This window comes from Chlorocebus sabaeus, chromosome 24 (genome assembly GCF_047675955.1).
Source record: "Chlorocebus sabaeus isolate Y175 chromosome 24, mChlSab1.0.hap1, whole genome shotgun sequence".
Taxonomy (NCBI): domain Eukaryota; kingdom Metazoa; phylum Chordata; class Mammalia; order Primates; family Cercopithecidae; genus Chlorocebus; species Chlorocebus sabaeus.
In genome coordinates, this window is record NC_132927.1 from 53,046,406 (window position 1) to 53,064,499 (window position 18,094).

General features: G+C 44.9%; 1 pseudogene; it reads right to left on the reverse strand.

Moving 5' to 3' along the window:
* Positions 1 to 5,485: 5,485 nt before the first annotated feature.
* Positions 5,486 to 7,416, reverse strand: LOC103229910 (histone H1.8 pseudogene; annotated as a pseudogene).
* Positions 7,417 to 18,094: the final 10,678 nt, after the last annotated feature.

Genomic DNA, 18,094 nt, shown 5'->3' on the forward strand with positions numbered 1-18,094 from the left:
AATAAGGATTACAACATGCTTCCTTGATTCATCCTTTTTTTTTCTCAGTCTATTTATTTTCCTTTTTTCTTTTTTCAGCTTTAGAGGTATGATTGACCAATAAAAATTGTATATATTCAAGTAAAAAGTATTAATTATGGTCACTATGCTATATGTTAGGTATCTAGAACTAATTCATCTTATAACTGCAAATTTGTGCCTTTTGACCAGCATCTCCCATTTCCCCCACCTCTGTCTCAGAAACCATCACTGCACTCTGTGTCTCTGAGTTCTACTTTTTTAGATTCCATGTATAAATGAAATCATGTCATCCCAACAAATTTGAGGCAATATCTCATTGTGGTTTTGATTTGTATTTCCCTGATAATTAGAGATATTGACCACCTTTTTATGTATCTGTTAGCCATTTGTATGTCTTTTTCAGAAAAATGTCAATTGCCCATTTTTTTTAGTTTTTCTTTTTTTTTTTTTTTTTTTTTTTTTTTTTTGAGACAGGGTCTCACTCTGTCACCCAGGCTGAAGTGCAGCAATCCTTCCACCTAAGCGTCCCAAGTAGCTGGGACCACAAGTGTACACCACCTTGCCTAGCTAATTTTTGTGTTTTTGTAGAAACGGGTTTTCACCATGTTTCCCAGTCTGGTCTTTGCCTTATCAGATATGTGGTTTGCAAATATTTTCTCCCACTGTGTGAGTTGTCACGTCAGTTTGTTGACTGGTTCTTTTACTGTGTAGAAACTTTTAGTTTGATATAGTCCCATTTGTTTATTTTTGTTTTTATTGCCTGCTTTTGGTATCATATCCAAAAAATCATTGCCAAGACCACTGGAGATTTTCCCCCATGTTTTCTTTTAAGGATCTAATATTTTTAGGTCTTAAGCCTATACCATTAATCCATTTATAGTTGATTTTTGGTGTATGGTGTGAGATAAGAATCTGATTCTATTGTTTTTGGTTTGTTTGGTTTTGTTTAATTTTGCAAGTGGATATCCAGATTTCCCAAAACCATTTATTGAAGAGACTATCCTCTCTCCATTATATATTCTTGCTACCTTTGTCAAAGATTAGTTGATCACGTATGTATGTGTTTATTCCTGAACTTTCTATCCGGTTCCATTGATCTATGTGTCTGTTTTCATGCCAGTACCAAACTATTTGATTACTATAACTTTGCAATATGATTTGAAATCAGAAAGTGTGAAGCCTCCAGTTTTGTTTTTGCTCAAGATTACTTTGGCTGTTTGGTGTCTTTTGTGGTTTCATACCAATTTTAAGATTGTTTTTTCTATTTCTGTAAAAAAAAATGCCATTGGAATTTTGATGAGCCTGCATTGAATCTGTACATCACTTAAGTAGTATGAACATTTTGACCATATTGATTCTCCCATGAATTTGTCTGTTATTATTATGTGTTATATCTGTCTCTTGTTGGATAAATGCAAGAACTTCAGAACCTTTTAAATCCATTCCCCCTCCTGATTTACCAGCCCATCGTTGTAATATGTTTTAATTCCATATATATCTCAAAATGAATAAGTTCTATTATTATGATGTCAATATTTATTTAGATTTATCCACTAGCTATCATTTTCATTGTTCTTTATTCCTTCTCACATCTCTCAGCTTCTTCTGGAAAAACACCCTTTCCTTTGTTTCAGGTTTTCTGGTGACACATTCTCTGAAGTTTACTTGTTTGTCTGTTTTTTAAGTTTTACTGAGCTATAGTTGACTTGTAATAAACTGCTAATATGTAAAGAGTTTGATATGTTTTGACACATGTACACACTTGTGAACCTATCACTACAATTAAGATAATAAACATAGTCATCACCTCCAAAGTTTCCTCATACCCCTTTGTGATCTTTTTCTCATTTTATTGATGAGTAGTAGTCTATCATAAGTATGCCACAGGGTTTTTTTAATCCACTCACTTATTCGTGGCCATTTGCATTTTTTCCAATTTTAAGATATTATAAACAAAGCAGCAGTGAACATTTATGTGCGAATTTTTGTATGCACATAGGCTTTCATTTCCCTTGAATAAATATCTAGGAGGGAAATGGGGCTAGATTATCCTCTAAGTGTATGTGTAAAGTTTTAAGAAACTGCACAGCTGCTTTCCAAAGTGGTTGTACCATTTCACATTCCTCACAAGGTCTGAGAGTTCCAGTTGCTCCACATTCTCATCAATACTTTCTAATTTTAGCCACTCTAAGAGGTGTGGTGGTATCTCATTGATACTTTAATTTACATTTCCTTAATAACTAATGATATTGACCAACTCTTTATGTGTTTATTTGTCATCTGTATATCTTTGGTGAAATATATGTCCAATTTTCTACCCATATTTTTATTGTTTGTTTTGTTACCACTGAGCTGATTTTTTGTTTTGTTTTGCTTTTTCAGAGATACGGTCTTGTTATGTTGCTCAGCCTGGACTGGAACTCCCAGGCTCAAGTGATCCTCCCACCTCAGCCTCCCACATAGCTGGGGATTGCCTGTGCACACCACCATGCCTGACTTGTTATTATTGAGTTTTAAGGGTTCATTAAGTAATATAGCTACAGGTTGTTATCAGATATGTGATTTGCAAATGTTTTCTCCCAGTCTGGCTTTATTTTTCATTTCCTTAACAGTATATTTTGAAGAGCAGAATTTTTTTGATAAAGTTTAGTTTATCAATATGTTGTTTTGGGTCATATTTGCTTGCTTCTTTGCATGCTTAGTAAATTTTGCTTGGATGCCAGACATCTTCAATAAATAATGCCACTTTATACCTAAGCTTTAAATCAAGTCATATAAATCCTCCAACATTATTGTTGTTTTTCAAAATTATCTGAGCTGTTCTAGTTATGTTACACTTCCATATGGAGTTTAGAATCAGCTGATCGTCTCCAGGTTTGGCTATAAAAATAAAGGAACTATGAACAATCATATACAGGTTTTTGTGTGGACATGTTACAGTAGGTAGCTAGTCAGACATGAGCAAGGCGGGAGAGGGTTCCCCCCACCACACACACACCAGGAATGTCAGGCATCCATCAGATAATGATCAGGCAGTTCCTAGCTGTCTCTCTAAAATAATATTTGGTCACAGCTTGCCCCAGGGAAAGGCAGTGTCCCAATAGATAGAAAAAACCTGAAACTGGTGATCAGCAGCTTCCTGATAAGATCTCCAGAACCGGGCGAGTGGGCTCAGGCATGCACACTAAGAGGCAAAATGGCAGAGTTTAACTCTAGGAATGCTGGACTGATAAGGAACGTCTCAAGTGAGCATGCGTACAACTCCAGCAAACACACTGCACATGTGCCCCCTCCCAAGTACTACCAGGCCACTACACATGCTTACAGCTCACCGCAGGGGAAGAATCAGGAAAAAAGCCATGCAAGACCCTGAAAGTATGCCAAGGTCTACAACTCCAAGTCAAAGGTCAAACAGTACACTGGATCTCTCTAGTCGCCTGCTTGGCCCTCTTCCGAGTGTACTTTACTTCCTTTCATTCCCGCTCTAAAGCTGTTTAGTAAACTTTCACTCCTGCTCTAAACCTTGCCTCAGTTTCTCCTTCCTTATACCCACTGAATTCTTTCTTCTGAGGAGGCAAGAATTGAGGTTGCTGCAGACCTATATGGATTTGCAGTTGGTAATATACTTTGGTGCCACGTGACTCAGATACATTCTGCTGCTAACAGACATAAGTTTGTATTTCTCTGGGATAAATGCCCAGGAGTGCTATTTCTGGGTCATATGGTAAGTATATGTTTGTTTCTTTAAAAAACTGATCAAGTATTTTCGAGAGTGGCTACACAATTTCACATTCCCACCAGCCATATGTAGAAGATCCTGTTTCTCTGCATCCTCACCAGGATTTGATATTGTCACTTATTTGCATTTGAGCCATTCTAGACATGTAGTAATTTCTCATTGTGGCCTTCATTTACATTTCCCTGAGGCCAGTGCTATTGAACATCTTTTCATATGCTTATTTTCCATCTGCATATCTTTTTCAGTGAAATGTCTCTTCATGTCTTTTGCTCATTTCCTGATTAAATTGTTGACTTTTTTTACTGTTACAGTTTGAGGGTTTTAAAATACATACTATAGATACTAGTCCTATATGGAGTTTGCAAATATTTTCTCCCAATCTGCAGCCTGTTTTTTATTATTTTTTTTTAACAGGGTCTTTTGCAGAGCAAATTTTTTTTATTTTGATGGAGTCCAATTTATTAACCATTTCTCATATGAATCATGCTCTTAGTGTCATAGCTAAGAATTCCTGACCAAGCAAGTAGAATCTCAAACTAGAATATATTCCTTTCTTAAATCAGACCAACAAAACTAGTGTCGATTCAAGTTTGAGTGAGTGAAGTCACGAGAACCAAAAATCCCAGAATTTTTTAACTGTCATCATTGTCAATTAAAGTTTGTTTTCCATGAACCATGCATTGCTGTAAGCAATGTAATACTTCAGAAATGATCTCTCCCTTTTTTATAATGTAAGCTTCTTTGCCAGAAGAAAAAAAAAAAAAAAATGATACACTGCTGAAACCTTAGGGAGACAAAAACCAGAAAACCAAAGCAAAAACTGAAACAATGTATGAACTGAGTACATAATAGGCTTAGAAAAACAGCCATCAAAGATACTGCAAAAAAAGAGGAGAATAAAGGAAAGTGTTGCTTCTTTATTAGATGGGGACACAGAGGAAGGAGTAGCAGATAGAAAAAAAAGGCACAAAATAGCATTTTGATCTGGTTTGATCTTGATCAATATCAAAAAAATGATAAGGTGCAGAAAAGTTTAGTTAACACATGGACTTGGAGAAAGGAAGGACAAAGTCGTTGATGGCCTGAAACTAGGTAAGTAGCAAACAAAATTCATTTCAATGGGCTGAGGCCCTGCAAACAGATGATTTTAGGGAATCTAAGTCAAGTCATTGCCTGTAATTGCAAACTTGACAACTGTGTATGGAATATTATTATATTCACAGGGATGGCAATTTCAGATACATTCCACATTGTCTTCAGAATGATGCTTTCCAATAAAAATTCTTGTCCCTAATTGATAGGTAAAGAAACTGCGGCCAAAAATCACATCATAAGAGTGGCACGACTGGCACTGAAATGCTGGATATTAGTGTGTTTTTCCGGAACACATCTGTGTCTTCCCAGATCGGGAGGTGGAGTGAGGAAGAGAGACAAAAACACCTTTCAGGGTAGCAGGGACCGGAGGGCTGCTGACAGACACAGAGACACCTGACCCAAGAAAACAGAGAAGATGAAAGTGCACTGGGCCACGAATCAGAATTAGATCCTGCCCCAATTCTGTAGCTTACTAGCTGTGTGACCTTGGGGGAAAGCTACTCTCCTGCCCTGGGCTTCTTTTTGGGGGCAGAGGTTGGGAAAAAAACCAAAAGTCTTTATTGATAAATAGCTTACAATTAAACGAATAGAGTCGTGGGCTTGTTGGGGAATAAAAACTAGGGCAGAGGCTCAATCTTTCTCCATTTCCACCCCGGAGCAAGGCCTCAGTCCTCTGAACACTTCAGATCATGAGGCCTTGATGGACAGCCCAGGCTTTCTCAGGCCCTTGGAGGCTTCTGTCTTGCTGGTCAGGTGTGCAGGCACCACCTTGGACCCACTGCCCCCAGCAGGAGAAGCTGCCTTGGTGTTTGGCCCCTGCCCAGCACCCTGAGCAGCTGCCCCTTTTGGGGCCTCGGCCTTGGCCACCATCTTCTTTTTGGTGGGGGAAGCAGCGCCGTTCTTGACCTTGCTGGCCATGAGTTTTGAACTCTTACTCCCAGCTTTGATTTTCCTGTGGGCCTCAGCGTCTCCTTAGCTGCTCCTGCTGCCTTTGGCCTTTGACTTCCTGCTGAGCCCATTGGCACAGGAAGAGGCCTACATGGCTTTGGCTTTGTGGGGTGCCTTGCCCAGCTTTGCCTTGGTGTCCTCAGCCTCACTGCCTTGCTTGGGGGGGTCTTCTCCCTGGCCGTACCTAATTTGGGAGGAGATTTCTGCACCTCTGCTGGCTTCTTGGCTGCCTTTTTCACCTTGCTCAAGTTGGGAGGATCCTTCTTTGCCTCACCTGGTTTCTTGGGGCACTTTCCCCTGGCCTCATTAGTTCTCCTGGGGGCTGTCCGGGGACAGGGGCCATCCTCCTAGACTGGATTTTCATCTTGTGCTTGGGAACTAATTTGAAGCTGCCAGTAGCCCTCCAGCCTTGGAGTTGAGGGGCCTGGCGAGGAGGCTGAGCTGCATGCTGGTGGCCAGGGCCTGCTTCAGCAGGTACTCGAAGTGGAGGATGTCCCCAGGAGAACCAGTCCTTCCAGCCCTTCCAGAGTATCTGTGTCCCAGCCTGCTGGGCTGGAGTAGAGGAGGTCAGAAGAGGAGGAGGCTTAGCCTGTTCTGGGAATACAGAAGCCAGCCATCCTCCCCAGTCCAAACCCTGGGCCCTATTCAAGGTAGTAGGTGCTGAGGGTAGGTAGCGTGCTAACTGCTGACAGGGACAGAGAAGCTGAAAGAGCACTTGGCCATGAATTGGAACTAGATGCTGCCCCAGCTCTATAGCTTACTAGCTGTGTGACCTTGGGGAAAGTTACTGTCCTGCCTTGGGCCTCGGTTTCCTAGTAAAATGAGGGGATTGAACCAGATGACCTTTTCTATTACTTCACATTCTAACAATCTATGATCCTGGCTATGATTTGAAAACTCAGAGAGGGATTCTGGGAAAGCTTATGAAAGACTAGTGTTCTTTTTTCTTCATTTTATTTTATTTTTATTTTATTTTTTTGAGACGGAGTCTTGCTCTGTCACTCAAGCTGGAGTGCAGTGGCAGTGATCTCGGCTCACTGCAACCTTTGCCTCCCAGGTTCAAGCGATCTTCTTGCCTAAGCCTCCCGAGTAGCTGGGATTACAGGCGCGCATCACACCCGGCTAATTTTTGTATTTTTAGTAGAGACGTCATGTTGGCCAGGCTGGTCTTGAACTCCTGACCTCAGGTGATCTACCTGCCTCAGCCTTCCAAAGTGCTGGGATTACAGGTGTGAGCCACCGCACCCAGCCCAGTGTTCTGTTTGTAGATCAAATACAGATTTTCGCTATTTCAGCTGCTTTGCCCAACATCCCTTTCTTCTGCTCTTTTGGTGGCACTGTCCTTCTCAGAGTCCATGGGATTCTGTTGGGGCTGCCAATCACAGTGCTGGGCCCTAGCCCTGGCCACACTGATTGGCCCAAGAGTTGTGCAACAGACCCAAGAAGACCAATCAGAATATTTCCCTGAATGTGTATGTGTGGATACAAGGGAAAAAAGAGAACTCACTTCTCAGTTGCAGAGCTGATACAAACATGGAGATGTGTGCTTCCTACCCTCCTCCCTACCATCCCCTCCTTCCCGGTGTAGACACGTCTTCATCTTTACACCTCATCGTGGAGTCTCATCGAGGGCAGCAGAGAGAAGCGGAGGCAGGAGCCTGCAGGAAGGAGGAAGGTCGGACACTGGCCTTACTACCAGAGCATGTCAGATGTCAGCTCCCTTCAGGGATTCTTAGCACGTGCTCCAAATTCACCGAATTTGGAGGGGGTGTTTATTTCCTGTGTCTGTCTTCACAAATTACCACAGCTTGGTGACTTAAAACAGCAGTCATCTGGCGGGGTGCGGTGGCTCACGCCTGTAATCCCAGCACTTCGGGAGGCCGAGGCGGGTGGATCACCTGAGGTCAGGAATTCTAGACCAGCCTGGGCAACATGGTGAAACCCCGTTTCTACTAAAAATATAAAAATTAGCTGGGCGTGGTGGTGCATGCCTGTAATCCCAGCTACTCGGGGAGCCGAAGCAGAATCGCTTGAACCTGGGAGGCGGAGGTTGCAGTGAGCTGAGATCCCGCCATTGCACTCCAGCCTGGGGGACAAGATCAAGACTTCGTCTAAAAAACAAAACAAAACAAACAAAAAACAACAGTCATCTCTTCTCGCACAGTCCTGGAGGCCTTGAGTCTGAAATCCCTATCACTGGGCCAAATTCAAGGTGTGAGCAGGGCGAGCGTTCTCCAGAGGCTGGAGGAGAGAATCCGTCCAGTGCCTCTTCCAGCTTCTGGGGGTGCCTGCATCTTCGGCTTCTGGCCACATCGCTCCAATCTCTTCCTCTGTGCTCACATTGCCGCCTCCTCCTCTGTCTGTGTCAACTCCCTCTTTGAGGCATTTAGGGCCCACCCAAATAATCTAGGATAATCTTCCCATCACAAGAATCTTAATTTAATCACATCTATAAGACCCTGTTTCTTTGTGTGTGTGTGTGTATGTGTGTGTGTGATAGAGTTTCGTTCTTGTTGCCCAGCTGGAAACGCCATCTTGGCTCACTGCAACCTCTGCCTCCCAGGTTTAAGCGATTCTCCTGCCTCAGCCTCCTAAGTAGCTGGGATTACAGGCGCATGCCACCATGCCCGCCTGATTTTTGTATTTTTAGTAGAGATGGGGTTTTACCATGTTGGCCAGGCTAGGTCTCGAACTCCTGGCCTCAGGTGATCCACCCGCCTCAGCCTCCCAAGTGCCAGGATTCCAGGCGTGAGCCACCACGCCTGGCCCTACTTTTGATTTTTTGCTGTCATAGACAATCCCATGATGAACAACCTCACTTGAGTGGCTAATTGCTTCCTTAGGAAAGATTCTGAGACATGGAGTTATTAGGCTAATGTGGAGACCCTTTAAAAAGCTCTAGATAAGGCTGGCTGTGGTGGCAAAATCCTGTAATCCCAGCTACTCAAGAGGCCCAGACGAAAGGATCACTTGAGGCCAGGAGTTTGAGATCAGCCTGCGCAACATAGCAAGACCTTGTCCGTACAAAAATTAGCCAGGCATGGTGGTACCTACCTGTAGTCCTGGCTACCTGGGAGGCTGAGGCAAGAGGATCTCTTGAGCTCAGGTGTTTGAGTTTACATGATTGCACCACTGCACTCCAGCTTGAGTGACAGAGACCCTGTCTCTAAAATAAATAAATAAAATTAAAAGCTCTAGGTAGATAAATATTGACAAGTGTCTTTCCAGAAAGATAATACCAGTTCACATTCTGACAAAATTGTCCGAGTACTTTTGTCACTGTACATACTACGTTTTATTTATAAACATTTGTCAATTTGATGGATAAAAAACATGTCTTATTTTAAGATGTATTTCTCTGATTACTAGAGAGGGTGAATCTTTTGTGTGGCTGAGTGGCATTTTTATTTCTTCTATAAATTATAGTCCGCTGCTGCTTTGCCCCATTCAATTTTAGTGTTGCCCTCATGGATTGATAACCATTTTGTCATATTTGTGCAGACAGCTTTTTCTTGTTTGCCATTTGTCTTTTAATTCTGTTTATGAGGATTTAGAGTTTTTCAAAAGGAAAATATCCCTGCAAACGGATGAGTCCCAAATGTTATTTTTTTTACGTGGACGAGTTTCTGCTTTGCTTCCAGGAATTGCTTCTGTGCCTGAGGCAGGGGCCTGGCAGGGGTTGGAGGGGCAGGGTGGGGGCTCAGCACTCCTGGTGCAGGGGCAGGCGCATACTCCTGGTATCCCAATTCAGCCTCACAAACCTGAAACAAAACAACTGCAAATGGTTCTTTAGACTGGCCGCCACCTCCATTTTATAATCTCTCTCTCTCTCTCTCTCTCTCTCTCTCTCTCTCTCTCTCTCTCTCTCTCTCTCCCCTTCTTTCTTGTAGGGGCTGTGAATGTGCTTCATTCCCAGGATTTACAAGGTCTAAAAATCAGTTTTAAAAAACCAGCTCCAGCTAGGCGCGGTGGCTCATGTTTGTAATCTCAGCACTTTGGGAGGCTGAGGCAGGTGGATCACTTGAGGTCAGGAGTCTGAAACAAGCCTGGCCAACATGGTGAAACCCCATCTCTAGTAAAAATACAAAAATTAGCTGGGCGTGGTGGCACGTGCCTGTAGTCCCAGCTACTCTGGAGGCAGAGGTTGTAGTGAGTGAGCTGAGATTGCACCACTACATTCCAGCCTGGGCAACAGAATGAGACTCCACATAAAACAAAACAAAACAAAAATCAGTTCCGGCCAGGCACGGTGGCTCATGCCTGTAATCCTTGTAATCCTAGCACGTTGGGAAGCTGAGGTAGGAGGATCCCTTGACCCCAGGAGCTCAAGACCAGCCTGGGCAACACAGGGAGACCCTGTCTCTATTTTTAAAAATAAAATAAAAGCCAATTCCCAGAAACACACGCAAGTTTCCCCTTCCCTTTAAATTGATGCATTTCTGGAAAAGCCATCCCATGTGAGAAGGAAGGCCCTGCACGTCGGCGTGCGGAACCCCACTGGGTGCACACACTGATGTACCTCAGTCGGGCCCTACTCTGCAGCCCTGCCCTGGGAGAGCCTGTGGGGTTTGCTGTCACTAATGCTGTTCATTTGCTTTTTGGTGCTTTGGTAAATTGTGTCCTATATATGTGTCTGAGTGTACAAAGATAGTCCCTAACCTGCATTCTAAAGTGACAGGGCCGACGAACAATTGGGCTTTTGATCTAACAAGTTGGGTCCCAAAGCTGAGAGCTTTAATCGCTCAGGGCATGAAGAAAGATTTTTAAAGCCACAAAGGCAGAAAGAGGGAAATAGAGGAAATGGGTGCCTGGCACCTGAAGAGAAACTGAGGAAGGAATGACGAGGTTTGAAGGGGATTCTAGGAATTTTACCATGAGGTGTGCAACGCAGACCTTCTCCCTCATCTCTGGATGAAAACCAGGGAAGTCTCCATTCCCCACAGGTGCGCTTAGAGCTGGGCCATCAGATCAGATGAAGAGGTGAGAACAGCCTCGCAGTGGATGCAGGGTGAGCACCAAGGGAGGGGGTGGAAGGCCGGCCAAGCCCAGCCTGCAGAGCCATGGGGCACTGGTGGCAGCGAGACAGCCACTCTGTGTGACCAGGCTGGGGAGGCAGTGCTCTGGGTCATCTGCCTGTGCTGGGCTGGATGGCGAGATGACACCTTCATCCCTCTTTCAGCCACACTGCCCAGAGTGAGCTCACACCCTCATTATATCTCACCTGGAACATTCCAGCAGCCCTTCACTTGTCCTCCCCCACACACCAACATGATCTGTCTGAATCATAAATCTGATCCCATTTCTCCTTGATGATAACCTTTGATGTCTCCCCACGTGCCAGCCTTTCCTTAGCATTCAAGGCCCAGAGACAAGGCCCGGTCCCAGTTCCCCTCCTCAGGGTTTCTTCCCTGCTCACCTCTGCTCAGTGTCATAGGGTCAGCCCTGGACAATCTTCACACCCTTATACACGCCCTTCCCCTTTTGCTGCCTCAGGAACTCTTATTCATGTCCCGTCTTAAATGCCTTAATGCCTGGATCTCCCTGGCAAGTTTGTGCACTCCCTTCCCTGCGCTCCCAAAGCACATCAGACCTACGTGGATTCTTGTAAAGGGAGCAGGTGAAGTCTCTGAGTACTTCCCACACACCAGGAACTCGGCTGAGCCCTTTCATATATTAGCTCATTGAATCCACAGCCCTAAGAGATCAGTCCCACTGTTAATCCATTTATGAATGAGGAGATTGAGGCCCAGAGAAGTTACATGCCTGGCCCAAGGGCACACAGCTAGAGCAGCCGACCTGGGATTTAAGGCTTCTCACATTGTAGCTGGGCAGCTTCACTTCAAAATGCATTTTAAAACCTTTTTCCCCATTTGTCTTTCTTCTTTCTTCCCTAGTCTCGAGACATCACCTTGAAGCAAATGGTAGAAGCATTTTCCCTTAACCTTAAATTAGACTCCATGCCTCTCCCTTTCCCACCATATACTCTTCACATTTATCTAACTGTATGCTAGTATCTAATTACGTGCTTACTTAGAAGTTCCAGGAGTTAATCTTGAGACAGACAGACCAAGCCTGGAGACCCAGCTGCAACACTCCAGCAATTACCTCCAGGCAGCTACTCAACAACCCAGCCATTGTTGAGATGATGCCAGCCCATGTTCCAGGTGGACCGAGACCCAAGACAGCCACCGAGACAAGACACACAGACCTTGTACTCAACACCGGTCCCGCCTGCCTCCCAGATCAGGTTTCCCTTTTTAAGCTCTTGCCTTCTCCCCAGATGTTCAAAGTGGTTACTTTGGATATGAATCTGGTCATTTCCCCTTTGCTAGTTTTGATAAATAAAGTCACTTTCTTTCCTCACCCTTGTTATTGGGCTTTGCAAGCAGACCTGTATTCCATCACAAAACCATCCCATTATGTGCCTTGAAGTACTTCCCATGTGTGTCTTAAATGTGTCCACATCAGTAGCTCCCAAACCCTTTTAGCCTCAGGGTGACCTGTGGGGCCTGCTCAGATGTAGGAACCAGAAGCTCTTGGGGTAAGGTCCAGAGTCTGTCACTTTTCAAAGCTGTTCAGGTGAGACAGAGGCTCAGTCAGGCTTAGGGTGACCGATTATCCTGGTTTGTCTGGGACTGTGGGGTTTCCTGGAAGGTAGCAAAGCCCTGGGGAAACGAACGAGCTGGTCACCCAGGTAGGAAGTTTGGGCGTGACTCGAGCGTCAGTCTCCTGTCAGGGCGTTCAGCTCCCTGCGGCTGGAAACCTTTCAGCACCCAACGCAGTGTCTGACACACACGAGGTGCTCAGTAAGTGGAGAGAACTGTGCCTTGTGCCTGGAGCTCAACAAACTCAATTTTCTTCAGCTTTAGGCTCAACTAGAAAATGGTCTTCAGGGGCCTTGAACATGGGGTGCAGGTCAGAGAGTCAGCAGGCACAGTCCCGATCTTGCTCCGTACTACGCCACACCCCTTATCCTCAGAAACCAGACTGGATTAGGTACAATCCGGTGGCTGGGGTCAGCTGGCAGGCAGCCAGGCAGCGTGCTGCTCCCCAGAGACCTGTAAGAGATCTCTGCTCTTCCCAGCCATGCCGAAGCCATATGCACTCCCAAGGAGCCTCAAAGAGTGGGCAATGTCCATGAAGGCTGGTCTCTTGGTGAACGCTGGTCACTAAGCATTCACCAAGATGTTCATACAGATGGGAAAATGAGTCCCATCGAAGATGATGTGTATATGTTGTTTGTAACAGAAAGAAATGACATCTTCGCCCAGTGTATATGCTGCAGATGTATTTTCCCAGGTGGCCCTTGGTCTTTGGACTATGTATGATATTTTTTTCCCACAGTGATGTTTACAATTTTTTATGAGTCATATACTATCAATCTCCTTTATTTGGGGTTTATGCCCTACTGAGAAAGCTTCCCCCACTTCTCGATTTCTTCTAGAATTTTCACACATTTTGGGGGGTACAAAAGGTAGGTTAGGGATCTAGTGTTTCTTTCCCCCCAGTTAGGCCAAGATAGGAGAGATGACTTCTCCAAAGTCAGAGCGGGTCTGGTGTCTGCTAGGATGCGGGTGCCCCATCCAGAGATCACCTCCCTGTCACTACCCTAAGTCTGCATAAAGATCTCTTCTTTCACTGGTCTCTTCAGAAGGCCTTAAAAGAATAACTGTTTTCACAACTTGCTTTCATGTATCCTTTCTTGCGTTACAGTCACTTATGCATGGGGCTTTCCTCGTACTTACTCTGAGACTGTTCATCTTTGAGGCTCCCACCTACCCACAATACCCTGTACAGTGCTCTGTATACCATTCATATTTGAGAATTAGACTGAGATGTATGCCCCCAGCTGGCAGTGTGAAGGCCCTTGGATTTCCTAAATGCAGAGGCAAGGGATTTGATGGGCTGAGTGCAGGTCCCTCTGCTCCCTAAGATCCCATGTCATGGCAGGGACTGGGGAACCCACTCAAGTGTGCCCTTGGTGTTCCCTTCCCTTCTCACGCAGGGCAGTATGAAGCAGCTGCTGGGTTCACAGGATATGGGGCGTGATCTGTGGAGGTACACAGAGAAGGGAGTAGACAGGAAGCGAAATTCAGCCCCTGTGACTGATCTTGGGCCTTCTCCCATTAGCCCACCTCTCGGGTGTATTTCTTGGACCACAAGGACCAGAATGGCAGAAACTGAAGAAAAGCAATTAATATGGTTTGGCTCTGTGTCCCCACCCAAATCCCATGTCAAATTGTAATCCCCAAAATTGGGGGATGGACCTGGTGGGAGGTGATTGGATCATGGGGATGAATTTCTCCTTTGCTGTTCTCATGATTGAGAGTGAGTTCTCACAAGATCTGGTTGTATAAAAGTGTGTAGCACTTCCACCTTTGCTCTCTGTCTCTCCTGCCAGCCATATGAAGGCCATGTCTGCTTCCCCATTACCTTCCACCATGATTGTATGTTTCCTAAAGCCTCCCCAGCCATACTTCCTGTACGGCCTGTGGAACTGTGAGTCAATTAAACCTCTTCTCTTTATACATTACCTAGTCACAGGTAGTTCTTGATAGCAGTGTGAGAATGGACTAACACAGCAGTAGAGCTGAATAAGGAAAGGGCTCTTTCCATTTTATGAGCCTTTAGAAACTGGAATCTGCCTTATCCTTTGGGGTGTAAATTTGAAATCCTAAGCCCCCCACTGACTGAATGGATCCCCTTGTGGCCAAGGGCACCCCATTAAAACCTTAAAACTGACTTCCTGGCCATGACGGGACAGAAGGTCAGACACACCTCGTTATTCCCCCTTCCCTCTTGTGGTTTAGACACAACAACTGACAGGTCTTAATGTTAAAATAGAGATTCCAAAACTGACAGAACAGATTCTTTGTGGCAACAATATATCAAATTATAAACAGAACCTAAGGCCATGCCAGGCAAGAATAAACTCTGTGTCCCCACCCAAACCCCATGTCAAATTGTAATCCCCAAAATTGGGGGATGGACCTGGTGGGACGTGACTGGATCATGGCGGTGAATTTCTCCCTTGCTGTTCTCATAATAGAAAGTGAGTTCTACTCCTACACTTAAAGAATAAACTATGTCCCAACTGCCACAAGGTTTTTCTTTTTCTCTAGCAGTTAAACTAGAGCGCTGGCCTTGAGATAAGCAATATTAAAACAACTACAGTTCATCCAGCTCACAGAGGCTGACTACCTGACCCTTGTTCCACCAGCCATAACTACAGCTTTGACTGGACAAGAGATTGATTTCAGTAACTTTCTCCAGATAAGACCACCAACCATGGACTGGTTCTGGCCAGTTTACAGAGACTGCACACTTGCATGTTTCTGGATCCTGAAAAGACCTTTTGATGTATAGGGCCTAATCGTAATACATTTAAATGTTAATTCTCCACCCCAAAGTGCGTCATATGTTACACGCGTGTTTGTTCAATGCACATGCGTCAGAATCACCTCATGAATATTCACAGCTCCTCCTGTAACCTGTTGAATATGTATGTTTAGCCAACCTGTTCAGCATAAAACTCCTACCCCAACTCTTCCTCCTTTGAAGTGCCTGTCTCTGGTCTTGTCCAGAGGCACCCTTCCCAGCCTGCTGTATCCCTTTATAAGAAATACACTCTTCTCTCCTTTCCACATTTATAGATACTATGTGTGGTTTTCTTCTTAAAGTTAATAGAGGTAATTATATTCCAGCCCACAAGGCCAACACAAGCAGCTGCCAACATTTCAGAACGCTTGGGGAATGCAATGTCCTGGCAAATTGAAGACCTTTATGAATGGAGTGGCCCAGATTACTCAGGATGACTTGCTCACTTATCCACTCAACAAAGCGTTGGAGAATGCCTGCTGGGTGCCTGACTCTGCATGCTATTCTAGGTGCTGAAATACCGCAGTGAAAGAGGGAGATGGTTGGCTGCTCTGGTGGAACCTGCTTTCTGGTAGAGGGAGACAGAAGACAAATCAATCAAGAATACACATGAAAATATCAGACACTGATAAATGCCACTGAGGAAGTAAGAGGAAGGGCACACCTGGGGAGCCACACTGCTGGGTGGTCAGGAAAGAAGGGACATTTTAATGGAGATGGAGTGATGAGGACTCACCTTGTAAAGACCTGGAGGAAGAGCAGGTGGGGCAACGGGCACAGCTGGGGCAAAAACCTGCTGCAGGGACCAGCTCAGTGTGTCTCAAACAGAGGCACTCCCTCTGACAGAAGAGAATAACAGCATATCCCCAGAGTTTCTAGAGGTTTTGACCAAATTTTGTTCTTTTGAAGACTCAGGTTTTATCTTTAAAATGAAAGCAAATTTTGGGTTCTAGTCTTTGAGACAACCACATTTGTTTTTGTGTTAAACCTAACTGTCTTTAAAAAAAGAAGACAGAGAATGTACTTGGATTGAAGTAAGCCAAGATTAAACTTCTAAGAGGTAACATCCCACAGTCCAGAGAAATCTGTGACGCAAGGTAGCTAGATGCCATTTCATCCTCATGTTTATCATTCACCTGGCAGTGATAGAATCTGGGCCTCCAATAAATCCAAGTCCAATTCTGAAGAACACATGGCAAGATCTGACTTAGGTGGGGCAGGAAACCTCCTTGGTGGGTTATTTCCTCCATTCCCCCAATCTTAGATCCTGTACAACACACATTATCAGTGGATTTGTTCCTGAACCCCAGGACCATGACTCAAGGCCATGAACACCTTAACCCAAGCAACCTAGGAATCCTGGCCTCTGGGGTGTGCCAGATCACCTAGTCAGATCATCTCCTCATCCGATGACTGTTATGGCCTGAATTGTGTCACCCTCGCATTTATACGCTAAAGTCCTAATCCCCAGTACCTTAGAATGTGACTGAATTTGGAAGTAGGGCCTTTAAACAGGTGATGAAGATTAAATGAGATCATGTGGTGGGCCCTACTCCAGTATGACTGGTGTCCTCATAAGAAAGGGAGCCACCAGGGATGTTCATACACAGAGGAAAGGCCATCTACAAGCCAAAGACAGAGGCCTTGGAAGAAACCAAACCTGCTGACACCTCGATCTTGGACTTCTAGCCTCCAGAACTGTGAGTAAATACATTTCTGTTGTTTAAGTCATCCAGTCTGTGGTATCGTGTTACGGCAGCCCTGCCAGATTAATACAAGAACCCAAGGTGAGGGGACTTCAGGGAATATGCACCCCAGAAGTAAAGTTTTAGAGTTTCCTTTCAAAGTTTTCTCCACCCCAGATAGACTGGTCACTGGTTGGCTTCCTTCCTTCCCTCATTCCCTCCTCAAACCTTTAGAACTCACCACGGGCCAGCTCTATGTCCCCAGCTGGGCACTGTGTCTATGACTCCTAATCCATTCCTTTCCCAGCCCTCTGGGTCCTGTGCCAATGAAGGAATCACCAGCCTCAGCCAGGCTTTTGTTCTCTAGATCATCCCTTCAAAGTTGGAGGTTGAGGGAAGGACCCCTCCCTGGAACCAGACCAAAGGTTCTGTATTGAAAAAGCATGAGGCTGGGCGTGGTGGCTCACGCCTGTAATCCTGGCACTTTGGGAGGCCGAGGCAGGTGGATCACGAGGTCAGGAGTTCAACACCAGCCTGGCCAAGATGGTGAAACTCCATCTCTACTAAAAATACAAAAATTAGCCAGGCGTGGTGGCACATGCCTGTAATCCCTGCTACTCAGGAGGCTGAGGCAGAGAATTGCTTGACCCCAGGAGGCGGAGGTTGCAGTGAGCCGAGATCGTGCCATTGCACTCCAGCCTGGGCGACAGAGCAAGACTCCATCTCAAAAAAAAAAAAAAGAAAAAGCAGCAATTCTTCCCCTATAGTCCTTAAATATTCTTTTTACAAAGACTACACCAGATTAAAACGGTTCTGTGGCACAATCTCTACGGGTCTGTTAATTCAGGACACAGCTCTGGAATTAATGGTCAAGAACAAGAACCAGCTTTATTATAACTGCATCAATTCCAACAACATGTGCTCAGTAAATATCACCTCCAACAAGGTCCAAACTAGCCTATGGCCAAATGCAGCTTATAACATAATTTTCCCTATACTTCTTCCTCCTAGCAAGATTTGGACTTCTCTGTTGATGAATCAGGCCTCTAGGTCATACATCCAACTGGAGAAGCCAGAAGTAACATCATCTTGGCCAAAACCAACAAGTCCACCTCCCAGTTGTCCCTTCTCTGGGAAACCAGCCCGTTTGGCTCTGCAGCCAGCACTGCCTTCGTGGCATGTGGTGTAATGGATGTAACCAGGACAGTGTGTACCAAAGCTGAGGAAA